Source organism: Uloborus diversus, chromosome 1 (genome assembly GCF_026930045.1).
Source record: "Uloborus diversus isolate 005 chromosome 1, Udiv.v.3.1, whole genome shotgun sequence".
In the NCBI taxonomy this organism is placed as follows: domain Eukaryota; kingdom Metazoa; phylum Arthropoda; class Arachnida; order Araneae; family Uloboridae; genus Uloborus; species Uloborus diversus.
In genome coordinates, this window is record NC_072731.1 from 104,127,140 (window position 1) to 104,148,515 (window position 21,376).

Consider the following 21,376-nt stretch of genomic DNA (forward strand, 5'->3'; position numbering starts at 1 on the left):
CTCATAAAGAGGTACAGTGAAACCTGTGTAAGTTGACTACTTGCGGTGCACTACTTTAGTGGTCATCTTAAACAGGTGGTCAACTTACAAAGATTAATTTATATAAGGGCTAATTCCGTGCCTGAAAAAAGCGGTCAACTTAGACAGGTGGTCAACTTACAAGGATGGTCAACTTCACAGGTTTTACTGTATTTGAAAAACTCTTAGTTGATGTAGATCTGTTTCCACAAGTTTAAGAAGTTATGAAGACATATGCTCGTACAAGTCGTTGCTTCTTAAACAGAGCAATGGAACTGCTTGGTACACATTACTGAGTGCTTGGGGATGGTCTCTAGCGATTTCTGTCAAAATATGTTTAAAAATTGCTTCCTGAAGTGTGACAGAGAAATTTGCTTCTTTTTCTCCATTTGGGCCAAAGAAGGACCCTAGGGTCAAAGTAGCCCGCTTTTACGAAAAACCAAAATTGTTCTCCACAATATAAAAATATTACGCAAAAGTAAAATATTTGCAAATGGGCTTACAGTAGTTTTTTACGTATGATAAACATGAAATAGTCGAATTGGCACGAAAAATAGTTAAAACTCAGACAAAGACAAATTTCACAAATTTTAATACAACATATTGACCTTAAGAACCAAAATATTGAGCAGAGAATTTCTTGCGCGTCATGTACTCAGTCTTGTGTACTATAAACACAATGAAATAGCAGTCACGGCTCCACATTAGGAAGAAAAATGCGAATGCATGCATTAATAAGAATCACGTGTTTTCAGTGTAAAAGATTGCGCATTTGAATTGCACGTTTAGACACAACAAGGCAATAATTGTTTCTTTTAGATAGGCCGTGAGAGGATTGCTTGTTTCAATGAGCTGTGTAATTTCACTGCCAACATTAAGTTTAAACAGGGCGTGATGAACCCATGGTCCAGCAGACCCATGGACCTGGGCACCACAATTTTAGGGGCACCAAAACAGGGTAAATTTCTTTATTTCTTCCAGTTTTTTTTTTTTTTTTTTTTTTTTTGACAATTCAACATGAAAAATGAACAGATCTTCCTGTGAGAGGGGCACCATGTTTTGCCAGGGCCTGGACATCACTTTGGCTTGATCGAGCCCTGGGTATAATGAAAGTTTAATTTCATTATTTTGTTTGGAGAGATTCTCCAAAATTGGAGCAGTTTTGTTTGGTAGAGCTCGGTGCCTTTTTGACTCCGGCACGGTTGTACTTCCCACGACCTCGCACATAAGGACGGCGCGACCCTGACCACGTGTTGCCTGAAATAAAGTAAGCTACTTTTGGACACCAGATTTCGACCCTGTTATTTCTAAAAATTATCTAAATGAAATTTCCTAGATTTGCTGTATTAAACCGTTATAATCAATTCCTTATGCAAGGGGGAGGTACTTCGGATTCAAACGCTCTCCAAAATTATTCAAAACTGTAACAAAAAAAACCCTAAAAAGAAGATTATTATTATTTTGTTTTTCAATTTTATTTAAAATAAAATTATTGTGATTGAGAAATTGCACAATCTATTTCTGTATTTGTTGATCCTTTTTGAGAAATGTCAGTTGTTTCATCAGACCATCACGATGAAACATTATGCAGCATTTAGTTCCTTCACAGTTTCTTCTTTCTTGACATTTTTACAGATAAACACATTAAATGATGTTTTTATTAATAGAATTTTATATTATGCATTTTCTGAAGTGCACTTTAGATGGTTTTGATTTCTGAACCGTAGAAAGAAATACTAATATTTAATAAAGCACGAAACTTTCAATCTTTGACATTCTCGTAACTGTAATTTTCATTCATCATTTTTAGAAAATGAGGAGTCCCTCTGGGTGCAGTTTCTTAATGTTAGCAATAATAGTAATTATTCGCAATTATTAGTAATTTCACAATATATGTAAAATTTTTCTACATTCATTGAATAAGTACGTCGTCTGCTACATCAGAACATATTAGTGGCCCCAAAAGCAGAACTATCATCTCCCCTCCCGTCATTCCCCGTTAATTTAAATAACATGTCAAAACCAAAAAGCAGTAAAAGGTGTAAATGAAGCTAATTTTGATCGATAATATAGTAGATTTCACGAGAAATGTGTTTGGTAATCACCGAAACGAAAATCTGGTTACGGAAGTAGTCATAATCCATATTTTTTCATTTTAAAGAAAAAATGAAGAATTTAGAATGTCACTATGATGAATAACGTTAAATATTTGGTAAAATAAAATGTAACAGGTTCTGAATATAAATATAATTTATATTGATTTTGTAGTCATCTTCCTTAAAAGGTTATTAATTCTAAAATAATACAATTAATTTCAAAAGCCAGTTTATGAGATAATATAAAAGTTATAAATATATATTAAAAAGTTTTGGATACATTAAAAATCCAATATTGAATAACGTAATTAATTATAAATACCACTTATAACAAAAAGAAAATTCATCAAAGAAAAAAAGAACTCTTCTCTTCAAAGGAAAAATTCATCAATTTCTTCATGGTAACTATGGAAGAAGTTTTTCGACAAGTTTCAATGAAAACCAATAAAATATTCAATATATTATGGATTTACGTAAGAAAAATGGAGCTAAGATTTGAAGTAGGAAAGGGAGTACTTTAATAAAGTTCAATTGATGAACTTAAAATGCTGATTTTTGCTAGATGCTAACGAATATTTGCGTAAGTAAATTTTCATCAAGAAGCTTTTGAAAGTCAAAGTTCTTTTAAGTACTCGTTTTCATGGCAACAAAATTAAACAAGAAATTTCGTCCAGAACTGAAGGAGCTTATTTTCCCGCACACCAGAATTAACCGTCTTGCATCTGATCAATATTTTGCAAATTAAATCAAACATACCTTTTTAACATTTTAAGCAGGCTTCTAAAAACAATAAAATGGCTCTCTCATTTGATGAAATAGATGCGTGAAGAAAAAGGAATTAATAAAGTATTTGTTCCTTTTAAACAATGCAGCTAACATATTGTTTTTCATTAAAAAAAATGCTTAATCGTTTTCAAAAAAAAAAAAGAAAGAAAGAAAAAGAGAAAAAAGATAAGTAAAAATAAAAAGCACTAATCAGTTTTTAAAATTCATTGCGATTGAAGTGAAAAATTCAAACGGAATGCTTTCAAAATTAGATCTATCGATAGTTCAAATTTAGCAAAAATTTGAATTACGAAAGAAAAATGACAAGTGTTATGGTACGGAACAACTAACATTTAAGGTAGGCGAACAACCTAATTTTCAAAAAAAAAAATCGATTTTGAGATTTTGAGAGATTTAAAGAGCCCTGGTGTTTTTTTTTTCTAAATCCGCATTGTTTTTTAAATCGGCGAGTTATTGATAAAAATGAAGATATTTACTAAACTCAAATGCACTGTTTATAACTGAAATTTACTTTTTCTTTCTTGGTTTTTTTTCTTAAGCACGTTTTCAAGTATTTATTTAAGCCAATAGCTTCAGCAAAAAAAGTATTAACTTTAAAATTTGAAATTTTGCAATCATAGTAATTGACATATTACTGTAATATAAACCACGAAAAAATAATGTACATGCAATATGTGGTTTTGAAATAATGATCAATTGAATTTAGGGGGCAAATACACGTTTTCCGGAGGAATTTTTCAAACATTTACCCATTAAACTTGTTTTTATTTACTTATATCTAAGTGGAGGGTCATATTACTCTCTGGTATCTCACACAGTGATAAACACAAAAGGATTTTAAAATTATGAAAAAGTGAAGGCACTGGAAGTATTAAGGAAATGGTAGTTTTTTGCTAAAAATGTCCCATTAAAAAAAAAAAAACGTATTGAAATTCTTTTTACTTTCTTTTACAAAAAAGGAGGTATAGTATTCGCAAAAATAATTTCACTCAAAAATTGACCTTAATTTCCATTTTGCTAACCCCCAAATTAATATTGAGTTTTTTTTTTCCGACCCGACCACACGTGGATAAATGCCGAAGAACGTATAGACACCCGAAGTATCCACTTTAACGATCTCCGAGCTAATTACAACGAGTTTTCTCCTGACGTCTGTATGTACGTATGTGAGAGTGTGCTCATGTGCGTATGTGTGTATGTGTGTATATACGTATGTATCTCGCATAACTCAAAAAGGTATGTCCTAGAAAGTAAATTTGGTACGTAGGCTCCTAGTGAGGTCTAGTTGTGCACCTTCCCTTTTAGTTGCATTCAGATGTTCCAAAGGGGTCTTTTACACCTTTTTGGGGTAAAATAATTGCTAATTTTAATTCAAACTCAAGTGTTGTTATAATTTGACAAACTATTGGAAATATATCGCCAAGCTTTTGATCACCAAGTTTTGTTGCCAACTTGGTGACAAATTTGGCGTTTTTTTTTTTTTTAAATCTGCTTTTAATTTGTCTTTTTTTTTTCTTTTTTGGAGAATTAACCGTTGAATCACATTAAAATTGCCAATATTGGAAAAATCAATCTGTATAAAACGTTTTCTTTGCTTCGATTCGCAACAAACTTGGGGTGAAAACATTTTAAGTGTTTCTTTGCTTACTCTGAGACACTATTATCATTAAACTGGAGTAAAAGAAAGTAATGTGATGCGCACATCAGCTCGTTTCAATAAATAAGCAGTGAAAATGTTTTATTTATGTCATGTTCAATAGTCGTGTAATGTTTCAGAAAGGTACAATGAATATTGAAGAAAAAAAATATTTGGAGTGTTCGCCTACCTTAAACAAATCAACTGAAAGGAAGATGAGAACTGAATATAAAATGCATTACACTCTTTTCAAGAATCACTATTTAATATCTATTTAGTGGAATTATTTAGTCTGATTTACTGATAATAAGGTGGATGAAAAATGTAAAGATTAAGATCTTGTAAATGCTGACTTGTTGAATTATATTTTTAGAAAAGTTAAATATTGGAAAGACATTTACAGCATATATGTTACAGTAATAATGATGAATTGTAGATTGTATATAATTACCAGTGATACGTATAGCATTGCCCCAAAACATTTAGTCACATAATAAAATTTTACCTTGAATTTTCGATTGCCCAAAAAGGATTTTACACCTTTTTATTTTTAAACTCATATTGCTATATAAAGAAAACGAGGTTTATTTTTAGCAACAAGGAGTACCATTTGCTTTCTAAAACGATCTTCTCATATTATCCAGATTGTATTGTCTTTTTTAAGTTATGAATTATTTTACCAATAACAAACTTAGAAAAAAAAAACAATTTTCTTCTTGAACATTGCTCATTGAAATAAAATACGCCATTGATACTGTTATGTGTTCAAGTTAATTTAATGTACTTTCCAAAGAAAGAAAAAAGTTTGGTAATTTCAAAATCGAAAACACAGTTCAGCATTTTGAGACAATCAAAGTACATTAAAGGTTTTATCGGAAAATGAGATTTCTCTCGGTGTTTCCTTCGGAAATCTACGTTTCGGGACGTACGTTTCTTAAAGAGCCCATGGAAATGTTACAACAGCTGCTTTTAAAGATCTTGATTTTATTTTTAGAACCAAGTTGATTTTTTCAATGCATAAACCTTACAACTCAACAACGTTAAAAATCAAGTTTTTACTTTAAAAAAATTATAAGTTATAAAAATGTTTCAATAATATTTCTGATGTAGTAGGAATAGTGACAACAAATGTGAATTGAACATATGATTTTTTACACTGAAAATAATGTTTATGATCATGAATCGACAAAAAATGAGAAATTTTAAGAACCAGGAAAATATTTTAAATGTCAGAAAATTATTTCTCAAAGTTTGTAGGAAAATTCAATAAAAGATGGCTGCTGAAAGATTTGTTCCTGAAAATGTGAGTCGCCAAGATTTTTTTAACTTGTCGTCCCGGTGACATGACGTTCGATATTTGTCGGATCCTGATGATTGATTTCAATGAACTAGAGGAAAATTATTTCAGAAAAGAGTAATTGCTTCGAGATTTTTTTTTTTAAAGTAGTATTTGTGACAAACCACATTGTTGTTTTGTTAACTACATTTCTCAGAAAGAATTATTAGAATTATTAGAAGTCACTAGCTGTTTAAGCACGATGTCAAGAGGGTATATTTTTTGATAACTCCTATCACGCTTGTACTTTTAATCCAAAATAGGACTTGATCGATAAAAGAAATATTTAACTTTGAGCACAACGTTGCTCACGTAACAACGTTGTGAGAGTACATCGTTGTGAGAGTATCGTCGTTTTTATTTATCGTTGTGAGAGTATACTTTTCTGAAAATAGTTGTTATATTTCAGAAAATTCTGAAACCCGCAACCGTCAAAAGAAGACTCTTGTAATAGCGAAACAATAATCTTCAGTTTACGAGCATGAAAAGAAGGACAAAAATAGACGTTAAAAGGCATGGGAGAGCTAACTAAACCTTGTTCAAATGCTTGAGAGGAAATAATTTAAACATAAATTTTTTTTTTAAATATAAATAAAATTCTACATAAATAAAAGAAATATCACATTACTTTTAGTTTAACTGAAATACTGAAAATCTTTAAAAAAATTAAAATTGTGTGCATAAAGCAATTTACGCTAAAAATAAAACTGCGAAAGGATTAATTTACTTTTGCACCACTTTCAGCATATGATATACAAATTGATAAACGAAAAAATTAAAAATTAAATCAGGCTTGAGATTCAAAATTTGGGAAATCGAAATCCTTTTGCTTTTTGCAGTATATCGTCGCCTCAGAGCAACAGTAAAATATCTTAGTATTATTTCTGGCATAAGATATCTTACTGTTGCTCTAAGGCGACGATATGGTATCTGCTTGTTGAGCATAATCTTTTTTCGAAACTACTAATCCCATTTTGCGCACATAGAAGAAGACTTCAATCAGAATGTCAAACAGTCGAGTTTGTTTTATCTTTGTATAATGTAGAGGAACTGGGGATACTTGATCCCTTGGGATACATGATCCCACAGCCAAATTGTACAGCCATCCATTAAGTAGAGATTTGAAACCTGACAATTATGTTAAAGTTATGCGTGTACACAAAAACTGGCAACACTGTTGTTTTCAGCCATTTTGTTTTAGCTCAAGAAGAGATTGAATGTATCAAGGGAAGCTTTTTTAGGAAAGCATTCTGAAGTTTACAATATCCGTTACATACAACTTGAAAAAAAATACCGAAGTGCAATGTTAAAGTACAGAATGTTTTTCATAATTGAGACACATTTTTAGTAAATAGCCACTGATTGTTAATAATAGAACAAATATGTTTGTAAAAATCGCATATTAGGCATACTTGATCCCTTTGTTTCGAGGGATACATGATCCCAGGGATCAAATATCCATATGACAATATAAAAACAATGAAAACAGTGTAAATGTTGTTTACTTAGTTGACATTAACTGTAATCATTCAAAACCATGTTAACATAATAAAACTTATCATAGTATGAGGAATAGATTTAAACAATCACTGCAGTAAATATGCTACGTACTTGTAACCCACATAACACCTGAAACATAAAACATAAAATAACTCTACTAATGAATTGTGTTCTGTTTAGCCAAATGAGCCTGGACAAGTTGAAATCGATGTCAAATCTTTCTTTGCGTGAAAAAAAATGATTTTGCTATAGTTAGATTTACAGTAAAAAAAGTGAGTTGCCCATTATTTAGACCCATGTAAAAATGAATTTCTAGATTTTGAAATATGTTTTCTAAAGCGAAAAGGTAATATGCTTAATTAACCTATTTTTCCTGAAAAATTGACAAAATGTGTTAAGCTATGTAGCTCTGTATTGGTGAAAAATTAACTGATCAAAAACATCATAAGTTCATTAAAGTCGTGTACATTTTTTACAAGTGTCCTAGTGTAATTAAAAACAATGTTATTTTGTGTTCATATTATTAAAATCTAATAAGAGACATTACAAATAGTTTTTTTAGAAACATTATGTGAAAGCTAAAATCCGTAAATAAATTGCTGATCTGATGAAAGGTCTACGTATTTTTTCAGTGGGGTCATTTATTCTTCATGAAGGGATCATGTATCCCTTGATGTGGGAGTACATGATTCCTTTATGAAATTATTGAAAAAAATTATCTGTTTAATTTCAACTAAACAAAATACGGTCAGTTAGAGGAAAAAATACCTTTATTGCGTCCTTTTTTTTTTTTTGAAAAAAAAAAAAAAAAAAAAACTGCTAGTTTTCAGACGAGAAAAAAAAAAGATAACTAAAGTGGGTATCAAGTAACCCCAGTCTCCCCTAAATTGTATATCCTCTATTTCTCAATTCATATATTAAGTATTGCTTTGACAAATAGATAATTGAAAGAAACTGAGAATAAAACAATTATTGAATATAAACACGGAAACATTAAATGTGGGTGCGTCAAATAAGGCAATGTAAACAAATCAAGCTATCCCCAGATTTTCGATGTAGTGTACTAAAAATTTGCTAGATCGTGACTTTTCCGTCGTTTAAAAGCCAAACTAATGATAACGTGTAATGTCCAGATTTTTTTTTTTTTTTTTTTTTTTTGTCATCAGGTACGTAACGTAAAGCACGTCGAGACTACCTGATCTAACTTTACAGAAAGTTTTTTCTTCATAATTCACTGTCGTTCACTAGCATAAGAAAAGTCAAAATCAAATTAATAATGTAGTTGACAAATTCAAAACTCAAAATGTCGTTGTGTGCCCTTACTTTTACTTCCTTTTCCAAAAAAAGGAAGTATTCTATTCGCGAAAAAAAAAAAAAAAATCACTCAGAAATCGGCCTTAATTTCCATTTTGCTCGCTCCGAATGAATATTGAGTTATTTTTTCAACCTGACCACACGTAGATATATGTATGCCTTAGAACGTATAGACACCCGAAGTATCCATTTTGACGATGCCCGAGTTAATTACAACGAGTTTTCCCGTGACGTCCGTATGTATGTGCGTATGTATGTATGTGCGTATTATGTGCGTATGTATCTCGCATAACTCAAAAACGGTATGTTCTAGAAAGTTGAAATTTGGAACGTAGACTCCTAGTGGGGTCCAGTTGTGCCCCGCCCCTTTCTGATTGCATTCATGTGTTCCAAAATGGGTCTTTTACTACTTTTTTGGGGTAAAATCATTGTTAATTTCAATGCAAACTCAAGTGGTGTTATAATTTGGCAAACACTTTGCAATATATCGCCAAACCTTTGGCCACCAAGTTTTATTGCTAACTTGGCAACAAGTTTGGCCGTATTTTTTTTTATATATTTTTTTCTAAATCTGGTTTTAATTTCGCCATATTTAGAGAGTTAACCATTGAATCACATAAAACTGCCAATATTGGGAAAATTTATCTGTATAAAACGTTTTCTTTGCTTCGGTTTGCAACAAACTTGGCGTAAAAATATATAAAGTGTTTCTTTGCTTACCCCGAGCCACTATCATCACTAAATTAAAGTAAAAGGAAGTCATTTGATACACATATAAGCTCGTTTTTTCCTGTGATATGATAATCTAAAAGAGTAGATTGTACAGGGTTTGTCCGGAAAGTAATAGGACTGAGTCGATTAAAAAAAATTATTGAGGCAATTGTTACAATTCTTTAAAAACTTTCAAAATAGGCTCCTTCCGCGCGGATGCAGCGCTGACAGCGTGATTTCCAAGCATTAAAGGCGTCACGGTAGGCATTCCCCGGAATAGCCTTGAGAGCCGCGGTGCATGCTGCTTGGATCCCCTCTGTCGTCTCAAAATGTTTGCCTTTCATCGGCCTTTTCAGGCGAGGAACCAAAAAAAAGTCCGGGAGACCACATCTGGGCTGTAGGGCGGCTATGGAAACGTTGGGATGCCGGCCTTGGTCAGGTAGCTGTTCGTCGTCAGCGAGCACTTTTGGTACCAACTTCGCGCACACCTTAAGCATGTTCAAATGCACCGTCACAAAACCATGAACCTCAGATTTTGGTAAATTTAACATTTGGGCAATTAAACGAATACTTAGTCGACGGTCTCAGTTCAAAACTTTGCGCACACGAGTCACATTGTCGGTGTTTGTCGAAGTCGAGAGTCTTCCAGCACGGTCTTCATCGGCGACCTCTTCCCGGCCTGCCAAAAAGACCTGGTGCCACCGAAACACACCACTTCTTGCTAAAGCAACATTTGGGTAAGTCTGCTTGATCATATCAAACGTCTCTGTCGCAGATTTACCGAGTTTGACACAGAATTTAATCGCACACCTCTGCTCTAACGAACGCTGCATTTTCGGCTTGCACCACTCACAGAAACACGTCAAGCGAAAATGCCTGTCCTGACTCTCCAGGTGCTCGGAGACAATCGACTAGCCGCTCGTTTGTTTGCTAGGAACGTCCTCTGCCGAATCCAGCCGGCGCGTGCACGCTCAGAAGTACAGTCACGGCGGAAAAAAATCAGTCCTATTACTTTCCGGACAAACCTTGTAGACCAATAAAACCATGGTTGGCCTTATTGGAACTGCAGTGTCCGTGTTATGACGCCGCAGCATCGAGCGGAGGGTATCCTGCGCAGCATATACTTGCATTTGCATAAAATGTGCACAGTAATGAATAAAAATGGAAGAAAAACGTCTTATCTGTGCTCCAAATGACGATTGAGCTTTCTTCCTTTCCGTTGAAGAAAATGTGGAACTTTTTATAATGTTTCTGAGTGTGTGCAGTGTGAATTAAACTCTTTAATTTTTATAGTTGACTTTGTTGAAGACTTACGTTCCTAATAAGACCAAAACAACTTTTTTCGTATAAATTACTGAGAAACGTAATCGAAACTTTACTTTTCACATAATACTATTTTTTAAAAAAATAATGAGTCATCAGATTAATGTGCAAATGTTGAAGCCAATTGAATTATTAATGAGCGTGATGCTACGACATGAACTTGGCGTGAGGTTGATTTTATTTGAAGCACTTACCTTAGAAAACATATTCGATTGCATTGTATGCAAATAATATTTAATAACTCCTATCAACTGCTTCAAGTCATGACGAAAGTTATTTAATGGGAGTCACTGGCGCACAGTGGAGTATTTGACTGAAAATCCTGGCCAAAAGTCCAAAATTAAAAATTTACCCGAATTTTATTATGAAAATTTATTTTATGATAGTTGACTAACTGGAGCATCGATCGGCACCTGTTTTGCAAACTTGAGTCATGTACAATTGCTCATAGCCTCGGTTAAAGATGAGATTTCTATAAGAATTTTCGCTTTTTTATTACGTTTCAGCTTAATTATTACGTTTCAATGTAGTTTTTTTTTTTTTTTTGGCTTTATAAATGAATGGAATTGAACCAAACCAATTTTACGGGATAAAGAAATGTCAGGGCTGTGTGCTAATTATAAATCAAAGTAAATATTTTAATTTTCTTTTTGTGAAAAAAAAATAAAGAAAACTTGGTACGGGAGATTTTTAAGGCTTTTCGCCTTAATTTATAACTAGAGAAAGCTTTTTAAATGAATGTCGGTCTTGGTCGGGCTGTTTTGAAAGTTGCATCGTATTTGGCAAAGTCTCTGGTGCTAACTTCAGCAAAAAAATCTTCCACCTACAACTGCCGTTTCTTTTTAATGATTTTTTTTTTTAAGTGCGTAATCCGATCGTTTTGTGGCAAGAGATGATTTTAAACTAAATTTACCCGCAAAGATTTAATAAATTTCTAAAAAGTTATCATAAGTACTACTGAATGAAATGATCAACATATTTGAGCGCACAAACAACAATAAAATTTCAGACACGAGTTTCAGGGTTACGAGAAACCGCTTCATCAATGTATAAAGATGTAAGCTATGGAATTAGAATCATCCAATTAATTTCGAACCGTTTAACTTTTGCATCGCTAAAAAGATTCATTGCACCCCTAAAATATGTGTTGGCGTTCAATTATTTTAATTTTCTCATGTACATTAATGAGTTAATAAATTAAATTATTTTGATCTCGTTAAGAAAATTTGCTCTTCCTTAAAATTGTTTAGATAAAATAAATAAATATTTATGTTTTTTCAGATTATTGCTGCAAATAATGTGCCGGGGGAGGGGGTCTTTTTCCCCTTATACGTAGCACAAGGGGAAAAAGACCCGCCCCCCACACACACACCACACACTCGCTAGCGTTAGGAGACAATTGTAATTGTCTCCAAACGCTAGCGAGTTATCCACATTTAAGACATTTTACCTACTCATTGTGAAATTGAAGTCATATTATATTTTAGTTTCAAGCTTTCGTTCGTACAATTTTTAGCGGAACACATCACGTTAAGTAAAACTAAGCATCGACCCAAGGTCGGGGTATATGTACAATATATACAATTCAAAAACAAAGAGCTTTTGAATATCCATTTTCGAGTGTTTTTACGATTGTAACATCCTAGTCCTTTTTTTTATTTTTTTTTTTTAACAATAGAAAAAAGGTTCTTCGCAACCCCGAAACTCTTGTCTTCAATTCTTTTTGTGCATGATTAACTCAGGGTTTTAATGATGGAAACCAAACGAAAGGAATAAAATTGATTATTTTCTTGGTTTCAAATTAGTGTTTTGTACAGAATACTAGGATTTTTAACCGTTTTTTTTTTACCTCGAACAATGCACCTTATTACATATCTTCAAAGGAAAACAACCATTCGCAACAAACATGTTTACTTATCACTTGTCAAAGCATGAAATTGGCAAGCAGCCAACTGTGGCATCCGTTTCGGATCGAGTGAAAATTATTGAAAATTTTTATTTCAACACATTGAAAAAAAAATTCACTATAAATCAGTGAAAGAATATAACTTCACCATTTTCACTTTAAATGAAGGTAAGGTGCTTATATTGTTTCCTTAAAAAGTTTCAGAACCATAACATTATTAGAATATTCGATGCCGTAATTTTAGTTTACATTGATTGAATAATTGGAAAAAGTCGAAAAAGTAACCTCCCTTTGTAAATTCCTAGAAATTCAGTTAATTACGTTAGAACTTCAAACAAATCATATTCTTAAAGAAAATTATTTTTCCTATCTTGCGATGTATTTGTTTTTTTCTACGTTTACTAGAATCGTTTTTACGGTCGTAAACATGCAAAAGTCTAAACCGTGGATAAAATATTAAATATTTCATTTTCTAATTCAAATTTAAAAAATCGAGTTTCAAACTGTAACGTCAGACATTTCAAACAACGTGTATATCAAGTTTCGTGTTTATAAGTGGGATAGCTTCGCCGCACAGCGCAGAAACGCGCACAAGGGTGTCGCCTTCAGAAGAGTGAAAATTTCAAACTAGTTTTGGCCAGGATTTTCAGTCAAATACTCCACTGTGTGACGGCGAGATAAGAAGTAAGCTCCTATGAAATGAAAAATGAAGAAATATAACATACAAATTATATATATGCGGAAATAAGAAAAAACATAAGACAGGCAGAAATAGCTAAATAGTAAAAAGAACCTATTAGACAAAGTGTTTACTTAACTGATTTTAAGTGAGCATTATGTTTCTCGTTATAGAAATATTTGCTTCTCTGTCTTCGATAACTGGGAACATTTGTTTATGAAACTATCCGATTACATTTCGCCATTGAATCAGCAAATCTTCTTGTAACTGTAAGAGAACAAATAAGACACCAGTTTATCTCTTTCTCTTTAATTTATACTTATCTTGCAAATCTTCGAGGAAAACTACCGAGATTATGAACGACATAGTATCCATTTAAGTATCCATTTGAAATGCGCTTTGCACTTTTTTTGATGAAATTCTGACTTCATTTACTATACAAAACGTTATCTACTGTTTCTAGTTGCAAAAGCAAATGACTCGTAAGAGACTCGGATTCGTCGATTACTATATTCTATGTCGCACCTGCAAGAAAGTAGATAAGGTAAAAATGGAACTTTTCCAGTCGTACTTATATTTGTGGAGAACCAAGCTTGACTGCCGTTGTTACTTTGTCAAATGGTCCGTAACGAATTATTTCGAAATGTTTCGTGATAAACTATTCAAGTTTCTTATGTTTCATTCTACATGGAACGACTTTATTTCAAATCTCATGTTAAAATTTCAAATTGTTTGATTTCCCAAGTGGTAATTGTTTCAGTAAGCTTTCTCTTCTTGTTTTTTTTCCTGTTGAAATTAATGCTTTTTTTAACAAAGTATATGTACTCGTATTATGTTATGCAGGAATTTTAATACTTCATATTTCTAATTTCTTCTATATAGGCGATTTTGAAGGATTATTGCTTGCAATCTCTTCTACCTATGTATAATATGCATAATCTCTTCGTCATCATAATGACAATTATACAAAAATGCTCTCTTAGTTTTCTTTCAACTGTTGCGTTACATTAAAGTGAAACAGGAAAATAACAATTAAAATGCATAACCAACTATGCTAAACAATGATGCTAGAATCACACATGACCGATTCGACAAAACATTGATAACTAGAGTTTTACTATCCTGTTGAATTGTGGGCTAACTCTCCTAGGTTTACCTTAGTCTAACTGGTGTGAGTTCAATAACATGCTCATAACAGCAATATATTCCGAACCCAAAATTTCTTTGGCCCTGTCTATCTTACTGGAATAAAATGATAGTTGCCCAAAATTTATAACTGTTCCTAAATATCTCTCGTCTTGGAGAATCTAATTTTATTTCAAATAATTTTGCTGAACAGAAGCAAAATTTATGTGCAACGAATTTGCGCAACAACCAAACATAACCAATATTAATTTATCCAATTGCAACCATAGCATTTGGTCTATTTCAGTCTTTGCTTTATTTCTCTTTAAATTGATGATGCGATAGAGATTTATTCAGACCTTTCTACCTCATAAGCTTTCGATGATTTTATCGGAACCTTTTAATTTAACTTTCATACACTTTCTGTGCTCAGATTCTATTAAAAAGTTGGGATGTGACCTCACGCCTAGTATAAATTTAAAAAATTCTATTTACAATTGTGTAGATTATACAACCTCTATTTTCCAGTTAATTCCACTCTTAATCAAAATTTTCTTACAAATTCTCTATTATGTGGAAGAAAAATAATCCTACATATTAAAGGTCTCTGTTTTTTCTGAATGGTACGATTCTTTTTCAAAACTTTCAAGTCTTTTAGAACACGATTTATAACTATTTTAAACGAATTTCAAACAAAAAATGGAAGAAAGAATTAAATTTGAAACATCTGCCATTGTTGCACAATACTTTTACTCAAGGTCATGACGTTTCATTGATTTGGTTGGCTGCTACTACGCCTTTGTTAGACCTTTATAATATAATTAGAATTATAGGTTAAGGAAACTTAAAGTTCATTTTCTAAATTTAAACATTAACGAATAGACTCACACGAATTGTCTCATATTCCGTCGATGCTTTACTAACGCAATTGTTGGTTCGGTGTCAGTGAAATGTATTCACAATGAAGTAAAGCTCAGTGAGAATGAGCTTGACACTATTTAAAGCAGCGCTAAATCATAACACTATAGTTAAAACCGGCAGTTTGAACATTATAGATAGCGAAAAGTTAGCAATGTCATTACTCCGCAGTTTCTAGTCGCGGTCGATCGTCTCGCTTTTGCAATTTATTGAGCAATCACAACTTACATTTAAGAATCTTTAATTAAGGAGTTTGAGCTTACAAATGGAATCATGAATGTTTGTCACAGGGTTTATGAATAATAATAACTATAAGGACAAAAATGGGATTAATGGTGGCATTTTCGTGAAATGGCACAATTTAGATTGAATTCTTAAAACTGAAAAGTATGTAAATGTAACTAAAGTTATTTATTTATTTATTTTGACTTATATCGGACTAGATATTCCCATGAATCCAAATATCCCAAAAAAGTTCAAAAACAATTTTGGGTTGCAAAGAACTTTATCCTTTGCAAATCCCAAGCAAACTAAAATGTGAGCAGCAGTGGTCTCACTTGCAGAACACCAGTACCATTCCGGTATGGTCTTATGATATGGTATTACACCGGTATAAGATTACAGGTTACCGGTATGGTATTACATTCACAAATCCTGGACCCTGCCCATTTTAGGCCCTGGACCCAGCCTGTTTTAGCTCCCGGACCCACACCCCGTGAGATGACCGGGGTTCCCGAACGGTGAAAATTTGATAACAAAAGGGTAAGAATAGTCCCATGTTACTCATGTCGTATGAGGAGACTAAAATGGGCATTTCGCGGCTAAGTCTTACTCCTTCCTTCGATGCCCCGGACCTTAAGGTCAATTGAAGCTGCTCCTTTCTCCTTGCTATGAACTAAAATACTAAAATATAAGTAAAGTACAATCTTCGACTGCACGCTTTTTTTAACAAAAGTGTCTCCATTTTCTCATTTTAATGTGGAAATCTAAAAAGGACTGCTCAGCATTTTCCGATTCTAGAAAAAAACACATGATCAGTTTGACTATTGGATGCAAACAAAAGTTTAAATACAAATATACAATTACGAGTTTTACACTACTTCATGCCCTATGGTCTGCTGTAATAGTCTGTGCAATTCTGAATCTAAAACGTGTTTGACGTTTTAAGTACAGAACTCAAACCTAGTATGAGCGTCAGCTGAGAAGTAAATACTTCAGAATCGTTTTGAAAACTGCATTTAAATCGTGTTAAAACTGTAATAGTTTAAGTAGTAAACGCATACAAATTCGCTAAACAGGCGCATGCACATACCGGTTTGGGGGTTCCGGAAACCTCTTTTTTAATTCGAGAATGAATGATCTAAAGGATGAAAAAACTTCTGACAGTAATTTAACTGTAACAAGTAATGTTTTTTTCCAACTCTGTCAATTTTGAAAACAAAATAACACTTTGTATACTTCAATTATAAGACTATAAAACATTTTCTGCGTACGCGCTACATGAAGTCTTAGGAAATTCCGTTTAAAAAGATGTCGTTAACACGCTCAACAAAGTCATCCATTGTGTTCATATCTTTAGAAATGTTTTCTGAAAATTTTCCTTTGAATTGATTACTGTAATATATACATAAGAGCAAACTTTATCCGAATAAAAGGATATTTTCTGAGAATCATTTTCAACTTTTTGTGAAACAATTCATCGTCACACCAAAGTAAAAAGAAAAAATTAATACGTTCAACGCAACATAAAACAGCAACACTAAAAACAAAACTATGGAAGGTTTTTTGCAGTTAAGAAGAAAATTTCTATTTTCTTCTTCTTCTTCTTTTTTTTTAATAAAATCAAAACACAAACGAAATATGTTCTCAAGATGGTTTGCTTTGGCTTACTTCTTCTGTGTAAAATTTAGTTATTCCTCACTCATATATAGTGTGATTTTTTTTTAGTAAATTTTTTTTCTTAGATGTTTGAAAATAAATGTTTGTTATTATTCTTGTTAAATAAAATTTAATAATCATGTTTGGTTAACTAACCATCTGTAAAGCGTATTTCCTATAATTATTTAACAAATTTATCCTTACTAAATAAAAACATTATCGATTGTAAGCTTTGATGAATTCTGCTTTAGTAAGCAATAACTTCCAACTAAAAATGCTTTTACCTGTTTCGAAATTTTATGGATCCATATTTCACTATAATACAATACAGCTTCAGAAAAAAAAATAGTCTGTAAAGAAAAGTTTTCCTTACATCACCGAAACAATTGAATCGATGAGATCAAGACTAAGTAGTTCAGTCACAATAATTCGAAAATTCGTTTTTCCTGAAAAGAAGCTTTGGAAGGCAAGATGCGTGTTAAGTGCAAAAACCACGACATTCAGTGCAATATACCAGACTTACCCTGAGGTTGCAGTTTCGTTCTTATTAGAAATCCTCAGTAAGGAATAGTGAATAACCGAGCAGGGGGCAGATGTTATCTAAATTTAAGCTGAGAGTGCCAAAAACTGGTAGACAAAGTGAATGTATCTCATCAGCGAAGGTCTGCACATTGTACGGTTCGACACGTGAATTGAACGCAAAGCTTGGGTATTTTTAGCAGAAAGTTACCGTCCATAAGCCAGGGCTAAGGCAGCTTCAATGAGATGACATCTGCCTCCGGCTCAGTTATTCACCTGACTGAGGAGTTCTAATAAGAACGAAATTGCAGTCTCAGGGTGTGATAACCAGGCTGTTTAGTATACTGCATGTATTGTCTGTTTTTCATAAAAGGCTCCCCCGTCACGTGGTATCCGATGATTCTATTTCGCTGTTTTCGGCAGAAGGTAAGTTCGGATCATAGCATTTTGTTGCACAAGCAGTAGTTATTAAAATGGAAGAATAACTAAAGTGACAACAGACAAGTTGCAAGTGATGTAAATGATACTAAGACTTTCTTGAAAATTAAAATGCACGCCCAGGTTTAATCTCTCTGATTGTCTGCTGTTGAAGAGCGTGGATTGCGTACCTTTTTCACCCCCGCATAAAATTGGAACTCGGTGTTCGAAAGGGCGTGGCTAAGTGCCGTCTCTTGAAAAACGGACAATAGTTCCGCATTCGCCCTGACTTGGGGCTGTAACTTAACTGCTAAAAACACGACACTCAGGTTATTAGTTCGAAAGATATGGTGTCTCTCTTTTGAAGCTACAGAACGCTTTGAAAGTTTTTGGTAAAGATTTAGTTACCACCACTCAATTTTTTGTAATACCTTTATCGTTGTTAGCCTATAATATTGAATTCTGTAAACTTTTTTAACTTCCTGATTTCTTATGATTTTGTAACTTTTTTTATAACGATGTATGGTTAAAAATGGTTTATTTTAAGAGTTTGATAAGATTTTGAATTCCTGTGTTACAATGTTAAAGAACCCGTTTCTTCATTTTTGATGAGATCATGAATGAATACTATAAGCTTTGAATGTACGAAATTCTTTTTTTCTCCTAGTTTAAAAACCGGTTGAATGCAAAAACAGCGTGAGTCCAAAATACATTTTAAAATTTCCTGAGCCTGATTTTCATAGAAAATATGAAATTTTTGAATGACAACAACACAAATGCATGCTATGACAGTGGAAAAAAATGCTCAATTATTTGAAAATTCGGAAAAGTTATGATTTTTTTTCTTTCTACTGAAAAATGTTAAAATTTTGACTCTCGTACTTTTGCCTTCACCGATTCATTTTTTCCACTGAAAAAAAAAATATTTCAAGAAGTAAAACTTCTAATATCTGTGCCTCGTTACTCAATGCTTAAACTCCAGATACATTTCAATAAAATTTAGCCCTCTGCCGGCATCGTGACACTCTATCAATTGATGTAATCGGTCTATAACCAAATTAAAAATATTTTTCTAACCTATGTATATAGGCAGTATGAAAATTCAATATTGTAATAAGAGGATTACATGATACCATTCATTCATAATGTTTTTGCATTTCCATTAACAAAATTCGAATATGGTAAAAGTTTGTTTTGATGCAATTTACTTAGAAATTTTCAGGCAGTTGCCAAAAACCGTTTTCCTTCATTGAAGTTGTTACTTTTATGAGTACAGCTAAAGTTCTTAAATGCATTTGAGGCTCGTGAATGGTTTAAAATCAATGTTATAGAATAGCTCGTGTGTCTGAAAAAAGTGTGAAGTATTGTCCGACCGCTAAAAAAATGACCCTTGTCAATCATTTGAAAAAACGAGTGCATTCCTTAAAATAGGTAGAAAAGAAAGAAAGAATGTGTGCCATATTTTCAAGAAAAGCGACATTTTTGGCGGTATGAAAAAAACATGTACTTCTAGTTATATATTCCTTATGTGATTATTTAGACAAGAAAGGTTCTTTTGCAGAAATAACTGAATTGAGTTGGCAAAAAAAGAAAAACGACAAGCTTTGCAATCTTTATTGCAACCCTACTCTCGCCAATTTTCAATTGAAATTAATTATAGAAGGTGTTGTAGTCTCTGACCAAAGCTTGCTTAAAGAAGTAAAACCAAAACTCACCCACTTACGTAGGATTTGGCCTGTCCGAGGAGACACATGCCTTGACAGCACAATATTGAAATGTTTTACCTCTTTGGCTAATCTCTTAAAGTTCAATGTGACGTATTCAATCTCTAGAATCAATAACGCATTTGCAAATTCCGTTCCAATTTTCCTCTTCATATCGCTCCTTCACGAAAATGAACAATTCTGAAACAAGGCGGAGCGAAGGGTCCACTTTTCGCGGTCAGACTTTTTTTTAGTACTTCATCAACTAAACGTACTTACTTTTACTTACACCAAAATCAATATTTTAACACTTTGTCATTATTGAAATTAGCTTAGCATCCAAATTATTTGTTCATAAATTTTTCTCGTTAAAACAATTTTCCTAAGAAACAAACATTTATCATGTATGCAAAAATAACATGAAATGATTTGTTAATGATTCACTTGAAATGAATTCATTTTCTCAAAGTGTTAGGAGTAATGTTTACGAGTATGCTATTTTCCACTATTAATGAATTTTCGCAGGAAATTGTTACCCTTTTATAAAATACGTAAGTGGACAATTGAAGCAGTGAGAAGCAAAGGGATGCAAGTGCTAAAACAAAGACAATCAGTACAAATAATAGGAGAACATCTCCTCTGTTTTAGTGATAGAGATGGTACAGTAGCTCTGGTGGGTGCTGCTATACAGCATAATTTGGAGAATTTTTTTAATGAAAGTCTACCTAGGATCGAAACTTTAATCGCGTGTTACTAGAAAGTTTAAAATGTCTACTTACATCCCTCTGCTTCTCACTGCCTCAGTTGATGATTAAACAAGCAGTTTAACTAAATAACAAAGAAAAGTTCTCTCAAAGCCAATTTTCCAATCTAAATAGATAGGGGAAGCTACTGTACCCAAGGACAAAATTTACTTTCAATTTTTGCTGGTCTCTGGGAATGGATAATCGATCGGATAAATTTGCTGGGAAAATCTACAACTTATCATCTTGTTTGGCAATTTTTGTCAGGTAAAAATCTGAAAAGCTTTCAGCTTCAAATTTTTTTTCTTAAATACCATCCTTTTTGTCCGTGGGTACAACACCTCGTTCACCCCGTGCACAGGTGCCTTTGAACCCACGGACATACAAAAAAATATATATAAATAGGTCAGAGGAACTCAATTACACTCAATACATTTTCATAAGCCATTTTATATCGAAATACTTCAAACATCCATTGAAAATAACATTGAATAAAGTAGACAACAGAAATTAAGCTTTGAAAATTAATCGGAGGATTTTTTTTCCCTTTTCTAAATTTTCCTTACTTTTTAACATCACTGAACTCTTTAAAAAAGTTAGTACTATTAAGAGAGTTAATGATGCTTTAAATAATTAATATGCTTTTAAACAAAAAAATAACTAGATTTATGATAGTATGACTCTCTATGTACTTACGCAATAACTTCAATTTACATGCAAATTGAAACCTTTAACCAAAATTAACTCATTACAAAAAAAAACTCAGTT